Here is a 19,163-nt window from a genome sequence, read left to right on the forward strand (position 1 = left end):
ACACTTCAGGGATCCCCCGGGTCATACGAGAAGCTTGTTTCTCCTTTCCCCCCCCTCAGCTACTTGTGTGTGCACACCTGAAGTAGAGAACTGGGGAGAAATGGGGTTCAGATGAGCTATATGCAGGAGCCTCCACTTGTGGGCAGTGCGGCCATGTAGGGAAGGGTTGCACCCTGGGATGTTTCTCAAAGGCTTGAGTCTGAATACTGAACAATTCGTTTTTTAAGTGTTCTAAAGGTCAAGGAATTATGGGATTGAACAGGCCATCAACGATAGATTTCTTGTTTAAAGAATGGCATTTGAGGGCTCCTGCAGGCAGAGCTGGGCTTTAGACAATAGTAGGAATGTCAAACAAGCTTGAACTGCACAGCGAAAAATGTCTTGATCCAAATGGATGTTTATGACCTGAGCATTTCTACGATCAGGACACTGTACATAATTCAGACTGCCTTTAATTCACAACTAACTGTAGTATGGGGGAGAAGGGTCATGTCAATGTATATACAGGCGAGCCTCACTTACTGATGTTCTGACCAGCGACATCCATCATAAGCAACAGCCACCATTGGTCCCTGTTCATCTCCCCACCCTCTGGAGGCAAGGGGAGCCGTGCTCCTTTGGAGGCTTTGCACAATGTCAAGCCTCACTTGGCGACGGAGGTGCCAGTCCACATCCCTGTCGCTAAGCAACGCGCGACTGTATTATTTTTCAGGGATCCCAGTAAAATACAGTTTGAGAACCGTTGCCCCAGGACTGAAGACACCCGCGACACGGCTCTATTTCTTGGCTCTTCATTGAGTGGAACAACACATGCCACCTCAGTGTTATATCCTTAAAGCCCAGTCACTGCCTCATTACACAGATCAGGGGACAGGAGCACATAACATGCAGCAACACAGACAGGCTTTGAGAAGGAGGAGGGCCTTTCCCTGCCTACCAGTTCTCCCCTGCAACTGCAATCCACTAACTGCTTCCCTCCTAGTCCAGGTTCCACATACACATTCATGACCAAAAGCAGCAGTTGATGAGAGAAGTTGTGGTATGTAAGGGACAAATAAATACTCTGGCCCAATGTTCGTCTGCCATAATAATAATAATAATAATAATAATAATAATAATAATAATAATAATAATAATAATAATAATAATAACAGGTATTTATATACCGCTTTTCTTGGTCTTTATTCAAGACTTTATTCAAGGCGGTTTACATAGGCAGGCTTTATTTAAATCCCTTATTAAATAGGGACTTTTACAATTGAGAAAAGGTTCTTTCTTTCAAGAACCACTACATTCAGGTGTTTCATTCCGATCTGGCTTCACATTCTGGCCTCCATCCTCCCACTTTCCATCAACACCATTCTCCTAGCCCTGATTTGCGAGAAGCGGTGATAGACTGTAATGATAGGAGGTTGATGTGCAAAATGTAGTTCTGCCCTGTGGTGGTGCAGAACTTCATTCTGGAACAGGTCTTTTCTCTCTGCTGAATTCTGCTACCCCATCTGCTTTAACCTGTTAGGGAAAATTCAGCTTGAAAGCCAGGCTGGACAGAATGTGTAAGCAACCAATGAAGTTGATCGGAGCACAAACATATTTAGGGATGCAAGTGAAGCAGTACGCAGTTGGAAAGGTGGGCCCCAGAATCTCTTGCAACACAGAATCTCTTCCAAGCACATAGCAAAGTTCCTGTCTCCCCCAGAATCCTCTGAGACATTGCAAAGTATTGCTTGTGGCAGAGATTATTTTAATACTCCTTATGCCTGTAAAAAAATGCTGGATCAGGATGAAGATTTCTAGAATCTGGAGTGCCTGATTGAATGGGAACATGTCACTCTCAAATATTTGTGCAAGGGCTTTCACTTAATTTACCTGTAAAACTCAGCTAAAACTTGCTGTGTTCAATAAGCAAATTTTAATATGAAAAAGCTCACTGTAACTATGCTGTACAGAGTGCCTTCCTGATACCAGTCTGATTATTAATCAATACAGAGCAAAGAAATATTAGAGCAACGATTTGGAAATGTTCTCCATGATATCAAATGTCAAATCTGATCTCTGCACACAAAGACATATGCCACCTAATGACAGGTGACTTGGGTTATTGGTTTAGAAGTGTAACATTATAGATGTTACAAGCAATTTCTTTGCAGGAAATATTGCGCTGTTTATACTGAACAAGAAATTTACTGCTACAGTGAAATAATACCCAGTAAAAATTAGAGATGGTGAATGCGCCCAACCTAACACATTCTGCAATCTTCATCTGCTGTTGTAGAAAGGAAATCAAAGTCATATATAAAACCAGCAATTTCCTGATATTTGTGTATTGTACTTGGAAGCATTTACTGAAATAATATATAGGGGGGCAGCCTAGATTTTTAATGTCAGAATTTTTCTGACATTGTTTCATGCAGAGGATGTTTAGAAATGTCATAGGAGTGGTCTCTCATCTCAGAGTAGGCTCTTTTATTTTGGGCTTTCATTCTGCAAGGTTATTTCCACTGCTCTGATCTCAAATCATTTTGCTCTTCCCTGCTTCCGTCACTCATTTTCCCAAAGACAAATTAACTTCTGCAATTTCAAGCATTTTTGGTGAAGTGCAACACTACTTCACAGCATATCAAATTAAATTGACTCGCCAGAAACTGTAGAACAAATGGCCTCCTCTCCTTCTTGAAGTCCTTTCCTCATTAACCAATCCCCTCATAAGCAAACAAGTTAAATAAACCATTTCTTCTTTGTTGAGAAAAGCCACCTTTTTAAATTGTCTATTTAAAAAGACATTGTCTTTTTAAATTGTCACCTTTAAAAAGCCCTTTTTAAATTGTTTATTGGAATTTCATGTAGGTTCAGGAAACGTTTTATTCTCCCCCCCCCCCCAATATAGTAAAAGCTAAAGTCACAGAGCAACCTTAGGCACATCTACTCAGAAGTAAGTCCCATTATGTTCAATGGGATTTACTTCCAGGATTTCAGTCTTAAGTTATAATTCTGCTAAGAAATGTATATGTTAACTGTGATTCTTTTTCACCAAACAAGAGATCTCACAGCTTTCTCTAATGAGAGAGCTTTCTCTATGTTATACATATATAATCTCATAGCTTTCTCTGTTATATATTACTGTGGATAAATTATATTATTTTAAAAAATCCATATTATTAGGGATGCTTTAAATGTTCAAAAGCTCTATATTTTTATTTATTTATTACTGTAATTATATTCCACCTTTCCTCCTTCTCAGAGTGCTTTCTGGATATTGCACAAGGCCATTTACAGAGGCAATAAGAACATAATAAAGATCTTTACAATGTTGTTCTATGTATATAGAACCATTCAAACTCCAGCTGTTATCCTTCAAAAGTGCAGCTTTCAATGGTTCTCCTGTGGCTGCAGGAACTGTTGATACTTGAAAACTACTGTGTTGTTTTCATTCCTCCCCACTTACTTATAGATAAAAGTTTTCAGTAGTTGCCATGACCATTGTTGGAACTGTATGAGGAGGAATAGGTGATGGTGCTTTCCAATCACCCCTGTCCGCCATGACCCAGAAGTTTAGAATCCTGGGTCAAATTCTTGCTTTTATATAACACCTTACAGGTGGTTATACCTCAGATGCTGCAAGACTGTCACATAAAGGCCACTTGAAACTGCCTCCACGTGCCAGCTATCCCATGCAAAAAATGATTTCGGTGAAAAGGTTTTCTAAACAGATCAGCTGAGTTTCCAACACTGTGATTTGTGCCCACACTGCCATACAATTTCCTTATTAATCCTTATTAGTTCAGGGTCTCTAAAAAACAGCCAACCAGCTCATAGCTCCATGGACATATATATGTGTGCATGCACATGTTTTATGACTGTCCTGTGGGCAAAATTCAAGCCAGGGCAAAAATATTCAGTATTTACCCCTGGGGGAGGGACAAACAAAACTAGTCAAGCTCAATTTAAGGTATGAATATCAATGCATACAATACTGCTAGGGATTACTGTTGGTTCAGTTTTAGTTACATATTCAAATTGTTACTGGATTGTGCATATGAAAAACTAGAAGAAATGTTAATATACATAGTTTGTATACTGATTACAGCATCTGCCTCTCTGTCTAGAGTCTTAAAAAGGTATATGATTGAAAAGATGCACTGATAGTGACTGTCAGTTGCTTCCCCATAGCATTCAGTTTCGGTTTTGTGTATTTAATTTGAAATAATCAGATGTTTGCACTTGAAAACTGTTACCAAAAGGCAGAAAACTCCTTACTATGTTAATAATATACAGCCCAATCCTAACTAACTTTCCAGCAGTGATGCAGCCATGCCAGGACATGCTGCATCCTGGGTGGGGGGGGGGCAGTCACAGAGGAATGTTTGCTCCCTTACCTGGGGGCTGCATTGCGGCTGCAGCAGCACTGGAAAGCTGGATAGGACTGGGCTGTTACTTCTCCACAATAAAACCCATAAAAAGTGTGGTTTGTTTGTTTGTTTTGTTTATTACCATTATCACTATCACTTTTATTATATAATCTGAACCAGTGGTTCTCAAACACCTGGGAGCTTTACTCCTGGGGTAAGTCTTTGCAGGGAAAGGGGAAAGAGCAGCCACTCCACGGGAATGGAAGAGGGTGTTTTTACCTACTGATGTGTGCAGGATGTTGCAGGAGAAGCAGGGAGCCCTGTGCAGCCCTCCACAGGGCTCCCCAAGCCTTAGAATGCTGGGAAAATGTGAACACAAAGCACTTCCTCTTTGCGTTCATAACAAGGAAGTGCTTTGCGATTGTGTTTTTTTCAATATTCTAAGACTCGGAGAGTCCTGTGCAGAGTTGCACAGGGCTCCCTGCTTCTCCTGCAACATACTACACACATCAGTGGGTAAAAACACCCCCTTCCAACCCCATTAGTGATGCGATCCTGGGGATTGCGCCGCTGTCCTAGCCCTGTCCTAGCCCTAGTCCTTAAAGGGACTGCGGGAGCTTTACACGAGCTGGTGGGTCACCACCCACCAGTTTGAGAACTACTGATCTGAACAATTACACAGGCCAATACACATTTTGCTTCCTTATAAACCAATTCCTGGGTATATTTGGGGTGCCGATTCCAAAAATGGCATCCATTTTGCCCTGTCACGTCTAGTTTTGGAGATATAGTAAGGAAGGTGTAGGCTTCCTCATGAGGAAGCTGCTTGAACCATTCACTAAAGAGGCTATGCCGTGTCTCCAAAACTAGACGTGACAGGGCAAAACGGATGCCATTTTTTGGATCGGCACCCCAAATTCATATCAAACCACCATAAAGTTTGGGAAAAACTTTTCTGACCCTTAATTTTGTAGGCCTGTGTTATCCACTTAGGGCCTGATCCAGAACTCGGTGCACCAGCTCATCTCCAGCACACACTGTCGCAAACGTGGGGCATTTGGTGGGCCAGTGTGAGATACAGGAAGCTGGATTAGATGGGCCGGGGCTGTTCTTATGTTCTTAAACGTGCCCAGTGCTGGAGCATTCTGGGGTGAGTCGAGGGTGGGGGAAGGGAGAGGGGCGGAAGGGGGCAGAACCAGCTCAGCTCCACTGGATCCAGAACCCCGTGTCTAGCCATGTGGCCCGACATGAGACTCCTGGATTCTGCAACAGCTAAAGAGACGCCGCAGAATTGAGTGGCCCCACTGCAAAGCTACTTCCCTTACCCGGGGGAAGGGGGTGAAAGTCCCCTTCCCTTGAGGAGCTGCTAGTGGCTGCCTGGCATGCTCAGGATCCTGCGGTAGCCATTTGGGCACCACGGGAGCCCCGTGCACCAGGCAGCTCAAGATTGGGCTGCCCAGTGACTATACCCAAATGGAGGTTTGAGGATCACTGCAAATTTGTATCAGTTCTTCCAAATACATATTCATTCTGCTGTGTGTGTGTGCGTGTGTGTGTGTGCGTGCGTGCGTGCGTGCGTGCGTGTGAGAGAGAGAGAGAGAGAGAGAGAGAGAGACCTGGTAAACAAGGCTATATCAGTTCATAAGAAGTCTCTTTTACATTTACGTTATCCAGTTAATCAGAATTATTCCACATGACCCATATATTATCTTTCACATATAACTTTTACTCTTTATAATCCAGTTCTGTTAAAGCATGCTATGCTTCCTATCTATTTTAGTGAGATGGTTAGAAAGCCAAAGGAAAGCCAAAGGAGAAAAACACTTGGAAGTAGACAGTCCCCCTGACAGTAAACTTTAAAAATGTTAACTTTTAAACAGTAAACTTTAAACAGTAAACTTTTAAACAGTAAAGCTTTTAAACTGATCCCTGGGGGAAGGCTGACAGGAGCCAAGGGGCTTAGGTTCAGGACTCCTCATCCCTATGGGACGAGGATGGGGAGGTTAGAGAACAACAAGACAAAGGCAGAGTAGGAGAAGAAATTGGGAATGGTAGCGTGATGGGATGTGATAGATGGTCTGGCACAATGAGAGGATGCAGGGACAAAGGAGCAAATAAGCAGCCCACCCTGGGGCATTCCATGTACAAATGCTTTTATGCGAATGCCCGAAGTCTACGAGCAAAGGTGGGAGAACTGGAATGTCTGGTGACAAGGGAAAACACTGACATTGTGGGCATAACGGAAACCTGGTGGAATGCGGAGAATCAGTGGGATACCACAATCCTGGGCTATAAACTCTACAGGAGGGACAGGGAGGGGCGTGTTGGAGGTGGGGTGACCGTTTATGTTAAGGAAGGGATAGAATCCAGCAGAGACTGAAGGTGGGTCCGACTCCATTACAGGTTACAAGCCATGATGTGCATGTGCAACCTCCTGATTTTAGAAATGGGCTATGTCAGAATGCAAGATGCACGGAAGGGCACCAGGATGCAGGTCTCTTGTTGTCTTGTGTGCTCCCTGGGGCATTTGGTGGGCCGCTGTGAGATACAGGAAGCTGGACTAGATGGGCCTATGGCCTGATCCAGTGGGGCTGTTCTTATGTTCTTAGTAGCAGGGCATTAAAGTTTCCCTCCAAATTCAAGATGCTTGAACTTCCATTCCTACCCAAAAGGGAGAGCTCCACGAGGATGATGCCTTTAAACTCTCCACACTTTTAGGTCAATACATTATTGTAAGCATTTTGTTTCAACTAATATGACTATAAGCAACAGCAAGCAAGCAAAGAAAAAAAATCCAAAAAGGGAAAAAAATTGTAGTTCTATAGTCTTTATTTCCTAAGTCCTCCAGGTGGAAAACTCTCTTCAGACTTCAGGGCTACACAAATTGCTAGTTCAGTTCTAGGAAAGGAAGGTAGGATATTCACATTAAGTCAGAGCATTTTTACATAGCAGCAGACTACACTTGCTTGTAAAACAGAGAGGCCTAAATCTGTTGACTTGAGGGTTTTTCCTCTCTCTCCTTCTGATCCCAAAGGTTCATGTTTATGACATTTGCAACATCTGCTACAAATGCTGAGGTAAGTCAGGCACAGCCTTATTACTTCCAAGTTAATGCTCCAGTCATCCACAGGGCTTCTGCATGCCACTAGGGTGTCAAGAACTGCTGGATATACATGAAGCAGGATACATGACATGTAATCCTGAGATTCGCAGTGCATAAGGTATGTTCTAGTTCTAAGACTCTTTTAAATCTCACCCTTCTCCTGTCACAATCTGTCACTCCAGCACAGACACTTCCCTAAGAAAATCCAGCATGTTCTAGATATAATGAATATTTCTGCATATATTTTTGTGTCTGGATGGTATGCTATAATCTGCCCCATCTAAAGAATGCAACTAGATTTTTAAGGCCCTTCTTTACTGTGGGCAAAGGTGCTCTAAACATGAAAAATAGCACAATAGAAAAGAGGTATTTTTGAAGGCTCATAAAGGTTTTCTCAATTAAGAGCATCAGTGAAGGCAAGGAGGAGTGCTGAATGATGCTCACTTTACACCAGTAGCGTAGCTACGGGAGGGCATGGTGAGTTTTGCAGGTGCTACAACATGCCATGTAAGCAACCCCTCCCACTTGCCATCGGAGCCATTTTGGGTAGCAAAGGCAATGCACCACTTACATAGTGTGTTGTGGCACCTGCAATACTTACTGCCCCTCCATAGCTTTGCTACTGCATTACACAAACAATGTGTAGGGGAACACAGACCAGGAATAGGTACAGGAAATAGCCAGGACTTGGGGAAAGCCAGGGGGGGAGGGAAGCAGATGGCACAAGCTGTGCATAAAGTGAATGAAAGGTCATGTGAAAGTAGGAAGCCAGGAATGCATAGAAAGCACATATTGGCATAGCCACAAGTTGCGACATACTAAATGGTGGGGATGTACTTATTATATTTTGTACTTTATAAGCTTATACAAAGCATAATAATAATAATAACAACAATAACAGCAATAATAATTTAAAACATATGGACGTTACTATCGGTCAAATTCAAAAAGCTACCCTGCTCGGCTCAGCACACAACATTTGCAAATATATTACGACATCCAAGGCCCCTGGGTAAGGTCTGACTAGTAATTAATGCCAAGTCCAGCTAAAGAACGTGCAGCTATGACATGCAATATGATGATGATGATGATGATGATGATGATGATGATGATGATTCTTTTCTCATGACTTCTTCTGGCTGGGCTAGACTTATAATTACTTCTTTGATGGTGTTTCTTGTGAATTTTTTCTGCTTATTTGACATTTCTTTCAGTAGCCCTTTAGTCTCCAGTCCTGGTTGCTTAACTGGAGATCCTGAGTCCTGCAGCCCACTTATCACCAGGTGCCCAAGAACTCCAGCACCTGGCGCTGTCCTTGTTGACCCAGGCGATGACGAAGCCAGTATGGACTTCCTATTCATTTTTCACAACATACTAGGAATGGGTTTGGGACACATTTAGTCTGACTTCTCAGCAGAGGCCTGTCTGGTTTGGGTGTCCCTGTCCAGCTTAGCCCCCTGCCTCACTGAAGCACATAAGCCCCACCACCACGACAAGGTAGTGTCCCATTGGGGGTACTTAAAATGTCTTAAAATGGTTAACAATGAGGAAGTTATTAAATACCAATGAAACAAAGCAGGCTTATAAAAGAACGATGCGGAAAAGTGAGAAAATAAGCCACTACATGGACAATATTTGCGAGACATTACTGGAAAAACAAACATCACCAAAACCTGGCAGTGGCTCAAAAAAGGCAACTTGAAGAAAAAAACAGAGGGTCTAATAAGGCTGTACAAGAACAGGCATTAAGAATAAATGCAATAAAAGTAGAAAAAATATCAATAAACAGCAAGTGCCATCTCTGCAAAGTAGCCGACGAAACAGTGGACCACCTAATTAGCTGTAAAAAGAACGCACAAACAGAATATAAGCAACGGCATGGCAAGGTAGCAACAATGATACACTGGAACATTTGTAAAAAATACAAGCTACCCGCAGCCCAAAAATGGTGGAACCACAGAACTGAAAAAGTCACTGAAAATGAAGATGCCAAAAGATTATGGGATTTCCGACTACAGACAAATACCTATCACACAATTCTTCAGACGTAACTGTAGTCGAGAAGAAAGAAAAACAAGTCAAAATCATTGATATAGCAATACCAGGGGATAGCTGAGTGGAAGAAAAAGAGCTGGAAAAAACAACAAAATACAAAGATTTACAAATAGAAACTGAAAGGCTGTGGCAGAAGAAGACCAAAGTGATTCCAGTGGTGATTGCGCCCTCAGTGCTATTCCAAAACTCCTTGAAGAGCACTTGAACAGCATCAGGGCCACAGAAATTATCATCCACCAACTACAAAAAGCAGCTTTACTGGGAACAGCTTACATCTTGTGACGATATTTATAACAGCAAAACAGGACAAAAACCAGGCATCCCGGGTCTTTGGGAAGGACTCAATGCCTGAATAAAACAAACCCAAATATAATGTCTGAATAAAATGTCTGAAAATAATAATAATAATAATAATAATAATAATAATAATAATAATAATAATAATAATAATAATAATAATAATAATGGCCTCCACATGTCTGTCAGTCTGTATCTGAAAGTCCCACAGGATTTTGACCCAATAAGATAATAGTAATACCTATATTTCTACTTCACCAGCTGTGCTGAGAACCATTCAATGACCTTCCTTCAAAACCTAAAATGGTGGGGAAATAATGCCTAAATTGGAGGTAGTGCTTTGAAAACAGGTCCAGCTGCCATTTTCTTGCAACATGCACACATTTCCTTTGGGGTGATTGGACACTGGCCAATTAAAAAAAAGTTAATATGAGACCACTAACGTAATTTGATACTTAGATGGAATTAAAATCCATGCTCACAAATCCGTACTGCAATTGTATCAAAAACAAGAACAGAAAACTTTACAGAATTTGTTTTGGGGGGAAGCTATAATTGGGACTTACGGTTTTACCATGTACCTTTTTTAGTTTTTCTATCATTAAGACAGGGTAAGTTATAATGAAGGTTAATAAATGAAATGGGACAACCAATCAACATTTTGAGGAAGAAACCTGCATCCGTTGCCAAAGTTGAACTGAGTATAATTAAGCCAAGGTTCTCAAAAGAATCAACTTCACTACCAGCCAATTATTTTTGCTGCTGTTCCAGATGCTCTTTTTCTATACATAATAGAATGAATGGAAAGTCAAAATACTGCTACTTTAAATGCATATACACTGCATGAAATAACTTTATTTAAAGGAACTTTCACTTCTACAAATGTTAGAAGATGATCCAACCTGAATACAAAAGTGAGACCCCATCGCTGGCCTTTCTAGATGGTCAGCATCTACAGGATGACAGAGGCATCCTTGTTGTTGACAATGCCTGACTTCTCAGCAGCCTTTGATGCTGCAGATCATAGGCTCTTGTTATAAAATTTACAATACCCAGCTGGAGTGAGCAGCCAGGCCTTGACTGGGTATGCTCATTTTTATCAGAACAAGGAGGGCAGCCTTTGGAGATAGACATACAGCTACTTTATTTTCCAAATAAAGGGGTCGTAGCTCAGTGGAAGAGTATGTGCATTGTATGCAAAAGGCCAATGGTTCTATCTCTGGCAGCTCCAGGTAGGGCGGAGGAAAATTCCCAGCTGACATCGTGGAGCGTCACTGTCAATCAGCGTTGGCAACAGTGACCCAGGTGGACCAGTGGTCTGACTCAGCACAAGACAGCTTCCTACATTCCTTGGGAAGACAGTGTCTGCGATGAGATGAGTCATTTTAGTAGTAGACACCTGCCCTTTGGCAGCTTTCAGTCACTTTTTAGTTTGGCTATGGATCTGAAGAATTAAGCCAGCGGTTCTCAAATTCTCTGGGAGAGTTTGAGCCACAGTAGATTCTTGCGTCGACGGGGACGACAACGCAGTGACGTGAGCCCCAGGACTGCACCACTAAGGGGGCTGCAGGGACTGGCATTTACTTACCATTCCCTGCAGCAAACTCCTGAGGGTCAGGGAGCCCTGTGCAACCATTCTCAGGGCTCCCCAAATCTTAAGAAGTGAAAGTGGAGCTATCGCACCCCGCCTCCGCAAAACCAAGGTGGAGCGTGATTGCTCCGCTTTCACTTTTTAACAATGGTGTCACTAGGATTCGCATCACCCGGTACAGGAGGCCTGTGCGTCACCCCATGCAGTGGGCGGGGCAACGCCCCAGGTGGTGGGCGTGGTGATGAACCATCGCCCCGCCCCCACTGGTTTTTTGCTGTACTTTTTGTTAGAACACAGATATTTCAATGTGGTTTGTTTCATTGCATTCTGCATGAAATTACACATTGATTGATATATAACATGATGGTCTTATTCCTCCAAATTCTGATTTTAGTGATTTTGAAAACTTGTAGAGTCACACACACACCCATGTCAACTTACTAACACCTTATTGCAGCAGTTCTCAACTTTTAGCACTAGGACCCACTTTTTAGAATGGTATCATCAAGCAAATAAATAATTATAAATAATAAAATTAAAATAAAAGAAATAATTAAATAAGGGGGAACCAGTCCTGTTCCACCAAGTGAATCTACTCTGAAATAAGTCCTATTGTGGTTAATGGGGCTTACTCTCAGGAAAGTGTGGGTAGGATTGCAGCCTGTGAGCTCAAGCCTATGCATGTCTACTCTGAAGTAAGTCCCATAGTGGTCAATGGGGCTTACTCTCAGGAAAGTGTGGGTAGGATTGCAGCCTGTGAGCCCACTCCTATGCATGTCTACTCAGAAGTAAGTCCCACAGTGGTCAATGGAGCTTACTCTGTAGTCTGCCTGCAATAACACCCCCCCCCAAAAAAAAAAGAATTAGTGAGATTTCCAGCCCTCCCCAGTGCCCAGTTTAAAGTTCTTCTATTTCTGGCATATCACTACAGAGACCAAGTGTAAAATAGTAAACTTCCCCTTACCAGTTGAAGCCTCTTTGGTCCTTTTTAGGGGGGGGGAGGCTGCCTTCTGGAGCAGCCCCATCGGATTGGGACCATTCTGGTGTCCTCACATTCCCCTTTGCCTGGTCTGATCATCAGCCAAGGCTCGTCTGCCTACTCACGAGTAAACAAGTGTAGCTGTTTTGCTTTCCATAGAGCTCAATATGGCAGCTGGGAGGCAGAGACCTCCTTCTCCGGTGTTTTTGGGGGCTGCATTCATTGGATCAGGACCATTCTGACATTGTTGGATTCCTCTCAGCCTGCCCTTTCTGACGGACTATGGCAAGTGCGCCTACTCACGAGTAAACACGCGATACAGCTCACTTTCCATAGGGATCCATTCATTTTTTCTTTCTGGTTTTTCGGCCATAACTTTTGAACGAAAGGAGCGATTTCAATTCTGTTTTTTCATTGCACTCTGCTGGGAATTCCACATCCAACGGTGTATGGCATGACACGGTAGCTCCTAAAGCCGCGATGTTAGCACGTCCTCCCCCCAGGGTGCGTCACTCCCCTGGCACGTCACCCGGTGTGGCCCGCACCCCCTGCACCCCCTAGTGATGCCACTGCTTTTTAAGCATTGAGGAGCCCTGCAGAGGGTCACACAGGGCTCCCCGCACCCCTGGGAGGCTGCAGCAGGGACTGGTAAGTGCATGCCAGTCCCTGCACCCCCTTAGCAACGCAATCCTGGGGATTGCAACACTTCCTCTCCTCCCGCCCCTTAAGGGGACAGAGGCCAGGGCCCTCAGGCTGGGGTGTTGTGATGCCCTAGTTTGAGAAGCCTGAATTAAGCATTTGCTGCATAGAAAGAGTGCCAAGGTGTTCTGGATCCAATAAAATTGCATTTTGATTGAGAAATATTATATTTCCAAGCCCATTTCAGAAATACGTCCAGAACGGGTCTTGATCACTTCTACTCCACCATTACTCCTACTATTAAAAAAAGTTACTCCTGTGATGTGCATTTAATCTTCCCTACCAGCTGATGCAAATATTAGTTTTATTCATCTCACAGGCTGATAGTGCCAAGGAATCAGGAAGTGAGACAATTGCAAAGGAAACAGGAGGTGGAATTCTACCTAATTTAGCAGTTTATTTTGTTTTCTTTGCAAGTTTACTCCTCAGAAGACTTAAGAGTTTAAGAGGTTGTCATCCTTGCAGGGCAAAGGCAATTGAACTGTTATACAATTAACACAGACGGGAAATGCATAGTCTTTTGTTCTGTGAGCCACCAGGCAAGAGGGCATAAGACCTGGATTATAACACCACACGCTAATTTTCTTTATTTTTTGGCTCAGAGTACGTGTGCTTGAAAATCAGTTTTATTATATAAATGAGAAACCTTACAACAAATTATAAAGTGTGATTGGGCAAATAAAACCATCACATTAATAACTCCATATTTGTTAATACGTACTGTACTACCACTGCATACTCAAGCTGTACGAAAGTAAACTTTTCTGGAACGCTTGATGTATTTACTGCTCCAAATACCAGCAGTAGCTTTCGGAATACTGATGCTGCCATTGAACAGAAATAATTGTCTGCTAAATGACATTTATTTAGATTTCTTTCACTAACAGCAGTACTGGAGAAACAGAAAATAATGGTGTGTTGTTCCAAAAACAATCTGTTTCAACTCTGATCGCCTGCTTGAGGGTCGAAATACCATGCATCTTGCCACTGTTTTCACAAAGCCAGAGAAAGCAAAATTTTTTTGACTACTTGGATGTTGTAGTTTCTCACAGCATTTGTTTCTTGATCCCATAGTAGGATGGCATATTCACCCAGCGTCCTTCTCAAACGTGGCACTAAAGAGAGAGCTCTATTACAATTATGCCAGCATCAATCTCATTCCCCTGCTCCTGGCCAGAAGCACAAACAAACAGGCTTCTGTGGTCAGAAAGTAGAAGTTGAGGGGTTTCCACTTAGGATGATGGTCTTTATCATCACAAATATACACAAATGTATCCAACAATTTAACATGTCTGGGTGAGAAGATTATGGTTGTGTCAAGGAATTAAAATCACTCTTAAAATCAGTGAAATCACTGTTCACTAGGGAACAAGTCTACATAGGACATGTAGATAGGACCTATCTATGCCTATCTAGTGTCCTATCTAGGCTTGTTCCCTGATGAAGTTCTGAAAAAGTTACAGAACAAAACATTGAACCTTTTTTAACAACATGGATTTTAATCCTTTGACACAACATTGCCTTCCCACCTGATATGTTAAACTGTTGGATTATTACTGGCCATGAAAATCTACAGATGCACATATACACAAACGTATGTTTGTGAAAATGGGGACATCCTGATTTTTCAAAACTCAAAAGCAAGACGAACATCCAGATCCACGAGAGGTAATAACCAGGGGTGTGAAAATCCACCATGGCTAGACTCGAGTCCAGTCGCTTGCGCCGCTTTGAATGCAAATTCATAAATAACCTGCCAATTTACAGAGGGAAGGATTCAAACCTGGGAAGCTTCATGACTCAAGTGCAGCATTCTAACCACTACACCATACTGACTATTTTATTTATTTGATTTGTAACCTGCCTCTCCCCAGGGGGCACCCGAGGTGGCTAACAGCGATTAAGGCTACAATCATATCCATGCTTTCCTGGGAGTAAGTGCCATTAACTATAGTGTCTGAGTAGATATGCATAGGATTGGGCTCTAAAATATCTAACATATATATATGAATACAAATAAGACTATAAATTAGAGAATAAAAATGAAACGGCAGCAGCAATAAAAACCAGCAGTTAAAAAATAATCAATTACAACAACAACAACAACAACAACAACAACAACAACAACAACAGTATTTATATACCGCTTTTCAACTAAATGTTCACAAAGCGGTTTACAGAGAAAAATCAAATAACTAAATGGCTCCCTATCCCAAAAGGGCTCACAATCTAAACAGATGCAAATGAATACCAGCAGGCAGCCACTAGAACAGACAGTGCTGGGGTGAGGTGGGCCAGTTACTCTCCCCCTGCTAAAAAAAGAGGAGCACCCACTTGAAAAAGTGCCTCTTACCCAATTAGCAGGGGTAATTTAGCAATTACTAAAGAAAGCAGCCTCTACTGAGCATCAAAGGCTTTCTGAACTAAAAGTCTTCAGGCCCCTCCGGAAGGTTAATGGTGAAGGACCTGTTCTCAACTCAAAGAGAATTCCACAGTACAGGTGCCACCACCAAGAAGACTCTATTTCTGGCCGCCATCCCCCTAACCTCTTTGATGGTGGCATAACCAACAGGGCCCTCTCTGATGACCAAAGAGAATGGACCGGACTATACAGAAGAAGGCAGTCTCTCAAACACGCTGGTCCCAAGCCAAAAAGGACTTTAAAGGTCAAAACCAGCACCTTAAATTGGGCCTGGAAACAAACTGGTAGCCAGTGCAGTCATCGAAGCGGCAGTCCAACAGTCAAATCGCCAGCCTTCAGCAACCACACAAGCTGCTGCATTCTGCACTAGCTGCAACTTCCAGGCTGTCTTCAAGGGCAGCTCCACATAGAGTACATTACCATAATCTAATCTTGATATCACCATGGCATGGACCACCATGGCCAGATCTGACTGAAGCAGGTGTCGCTGCAGCTGGCCTTCTCTTTATTCCAAAGAGTCTGCAGAGGGGAATACAGACTCCAGCATCTGGTCTACTATTGAGGCCCTGCTCCATCAAGCAGTGGTTTTAGCTTCTCTGGCAGACAACCTACAGAGCAGGGCCCAGCTGACAATTATTGGGATGAAAAATACACATATATGAGGTGCTCTCTTAGTCAATCTTCCCCAATGGTAATTCCATTCTGTGATGGGTTGCAGGAACAACAGAGAGTTGTGAAGTTGCCTGGATAGTGGCTACAAATGCAGGAAGTTCCTGATAGAGCTCAGGAACAGACTACAGTATACCTTACTCCTCTAGCCACTCAGGCCTTTATAGCCAGAATTATCCCTATTTTAGAAAGTGGTTTCTATTACATCTTTATATCCCTTTGATTACCTTCAGCCAGTGGTGTCACTAGGGTTGGCATCCCCCGGGGCAGGAGACCAGCATGTCTCCCTCATGATGGGCCTCCTCTCATGCAGCGGGTAGGGCAATGACCTGGGTGGTGCGTTTGGTGATTGTCAGGTCTTTGGCATCCCAGGCCCTGAATTGTTGTAAGCCAGGATGTAGCAAGAGGGGCCTTGATGTCCAGGCCTGGCATGAAATGTAAAAAAAGGAACAGCAGCACTGTATATGATTAGCAATCAGATGCACCTGTGTTAGGTGGGACCCATGTGACGTGGGAGGATGTGTGCAGAGTCAGGTAGGCTATGGTGGAGTGGTGCAATGCACCACTGGACAGCCAATCAGAGTGGGTCACAAGACTGTCTTGTGACCATGAGGTCGCCCTACTCTGATTGGCTGGCTCCGGTATATATAGGGCAAGCAGAGACTCCTGGGTGTGGGTCGTTGTGGTGGAGTTTCTGCGAGCCGTGCTGCTGGTTTGTGTACTGATTTTGGACTGCCTTCTCGTGACTGTGACCTGCTGTATCCCTGACTTCTGGACCGTTTGACTGACTACTCTTCTGCCTGCTCCTTTACCAATACCTGCTTCTGCAACAAACAAGCCTGTGTCTGCTTCTTTGGCTCTGTTTGGGATCGCCTGCTTCTTGTGCTATCTCCCTGCGCTCCCGAACCATTCTGCTATCGGGAAGGCAAGGGTTATCCTCCCCTGCTGACCTGACAGTGATGTACCATTGCCCCGCCCTGCTGGGTTTTTGGCTATATCTTTTGATAGAACACAGATATTTCAATTTAGTTTTTTTTATTGCATTCTGCTGTAACTTATGCATTCAATGGTATCTAACATTATGGTATTCCTAAAAACTGTGATTTTAGCCATTTTGGTCACTAGTGCGCGTCACCTCCTTTGAAATCACCCGGTGCCACCCGCACCCTCTAGAGACGCCACTGCCTTCAGCGGCCATACTTGTAGTATGAAAACACAAAGGTGCCCAAGTCCTGTAGCTACAGGCCCATTATCAGCCTACAGCTTGGGATCAGTGCGTGCAGTTATGCAATCCCACTGTTGAGTGCTCAGGGCATATTAGGACATCACGTTTTTTGGCAATTCTTTAGTCTTCAGATTACGTCAGCCCACTTAAGTGGCCCCAGTACACACAGCAGTTCCAGTGCCATCCGAAGCACTTACTGTGAACCTGAGAGTCACCCGATTTGGAGCATATATTCCACAGAAATTCAGGGGATTACAGCACCAAGACCCATAAGACTACATATATTTGGACAGCAAGCAGGCAAAGACTTCCTTGCAGCACACACATATGTAAAAAATTCCCCTTGAGTATCTTGTCCTGTCTATCCTACAGTGATGATGGGCTGTACCATGTTTATTGTTAGCCCATCTGGACAACAGATGTGGTACTTAACGGCTGCAGCGTTTCTGATTATAGGCTAGTGAATATCTCTGACAAAATAGGCTGACTGATAAAAACCCTTTGCAATAGAGTCTTTCCACCTAGTGTACATATGCAAATACCCACAAAAACCTGATTTTTAAAATTTTTTAGCCTATAGTAGTAAAAGCTTTGGACAGTTCCAAAGTATAGAAACAATAACACCTATAACACTCAAATATGGAGATTGATGAACCTTTATTGAGCCTATTAAAAGGAGAAAAGGTGCATGCATTTCAAGCTTGGAGGCCTCTAATTACCTCATGTTTAAATTTTAACTACGAAACTTAGATAAATTGCCATACTAAAACCATGGAAGACCCTCCACCTGATTTGTACGGGTGCTGAATCTAGTGAAACATCCACTCGTCATTAAGGGAATTCCTTCTGAATGCATTCCTAATGAGTATTTAAGTGTTGTTTAGTTGTATTTATAAAGTGATCAGAAACTATATTAAGCTGAATAGCAATACAGCTGTTACATTCCTCATGACCAATGGTAAGCTGCAGTTACTGTGGCTGATGATTTATTCATTGACTAATGTACTTTTAACCATTGAATTCTGCTTTTGCCATTGGTTTATTTTACCTATCCCAAGCATCTCTTGAAAAGACAGTATGAATGTCTCATAAATTTACTTAGGGCCCAATTCAACTTTCCGGCTCTGAGGCAGCCATGCCAACAGGGCATGTGCTGCATCCTATAGTGGGGGGGAAGAATCACGGACACGTCCTCAAGGTAAGGGAACATTTGTTATATATGTATTGTGGCTGCATCAACCCTGGAAATTTGGGCAGGATTGGACCCTTAGTTAACTACCAGAGATCTGGGCTTTGTACAAGTGTCTGTCTGACTTACTGGGGGGGGGGGCGGGACACTGGGGGAGGAGAGGACACTCTTTTATATGAAGTTGTCACTATTCATGTGCCAATCTTAACAAAGTCAGCTGGAATCCCACAGTATTCCTTTGTCATGAAGGTATGGAATGGATGAAAGGAGTGTATTCTTCAGGACCACAGTGTTCACTCAAAATTGCACTTGTGGTCAGACTAAAAATATTATGTTCAACTGCTAAAGATGACAAGTATTCAAAACAAACACAACTGCTTTGCCATTAACATTTTGTTTAAAAAAAAAAATCAGTGCATGCTATAGAGAACAGTTTTTTTTTTCCATGTCAACGTTATTCTGGGCTGTTTATGTAGTTACAAACTTCTACAGACGTGAAATATTTTAAGAAGTCCTCTGGAAATGGCCTGAGGTAATTTCAAACTTAACAGACCCTGTCCCACCAGAGCTCATTACAGTGAATTT

General features: G+C 42.9%; 1 protein-coding gene across 1 annotated transcript in view; it reads right to left on the reverse strand.

Annotated features, from left to right (window-relative positions):
• NPAS3 (neuronal PAS domain protein 3) overlaps window positions 1-19,163 on the reverse strand; it is an 847,937-nt gene that overhangs the window by 447,039 nt on the left and 381,735 nt on the right. The gene's annotated exons all lie outside the window — the stretch shown is intronic.

Source organism: Tiliqua scincoides, chromosome 1 (assembly GCF_035046505.1).
Source record: "Tiliqua scincoides isolate rTilSci1 chromosome 1, rTilSci1.hap2, whole genome shotgun sequence".
NCBI classification, from domain to species: Eukaryota; Metazoa; Chordata; class Lepidosauria; order Squamata; family Scincidae; genus Tiliqua; species Tiliqua scincoides.